The following is a 540-nucleotide window of genomic DNA, read 5'->3' as shown; positions in this document are numbered from 1 at the left end:
TTGTTTTTGTTAGTCAGTTTATTTGTTTCTGTTCTAATTTATTTTCTGTTGCCAATTTGTTACATAGAAAAGCAATGAAGCTAGATCTTAGGTCTCTTGAGTTTCTGATTCAGTGGGTTTTTTTTTTTTTTTTTTTTTTTTTTTTTTTTGTTTTTTTTATGTATTCATTTGTTTATTTTTGAGACAGGGTCCTGTTACTAGTTTAGGCTGTCCATGAACTCACTGCCTACTGTCCTTTGCCTCTAGAGTGCTGGGATTACAGGAGCACAGTAGAACTGAAAACTTGTTTTTATGGTAGCATTTTAAAATTATTATTAATTAATTCAATTTGCCTTTACACATGAAACATATTTTAAATAATTCTGAGGAGACTTTAGAGTTTTATTTGAATCACTCAATCCTCACTGTAAGTTTATGGAAGATGGTTTCAAATGCTGAAATGATAGCCTTTGATAGTTTCTGAATCATCACAGAGCAGCTAGGTGCCTTGCTGCCGACACCCACTGAGCAAGGATTGCCCCACCCCGTGCTCTCTCGAAA

This window comes from Acomys russatus, chromosome 32 (genome assembly GCF_903995435.1).
Source record: "Acomys russatus chromosome 32, mAcoRus1.1, whole genome shotgun sequence".
In the NCBI taxonomy this organism is placed as follows: domain Eukaryota; kingdom Metazoa; phylum Chordata; class Mammalia; order Rodentia; family Muridae; genus Acomys; species Acomys russatus.
Note: the sequence above shows the minus strand (reverse complement) of the source record.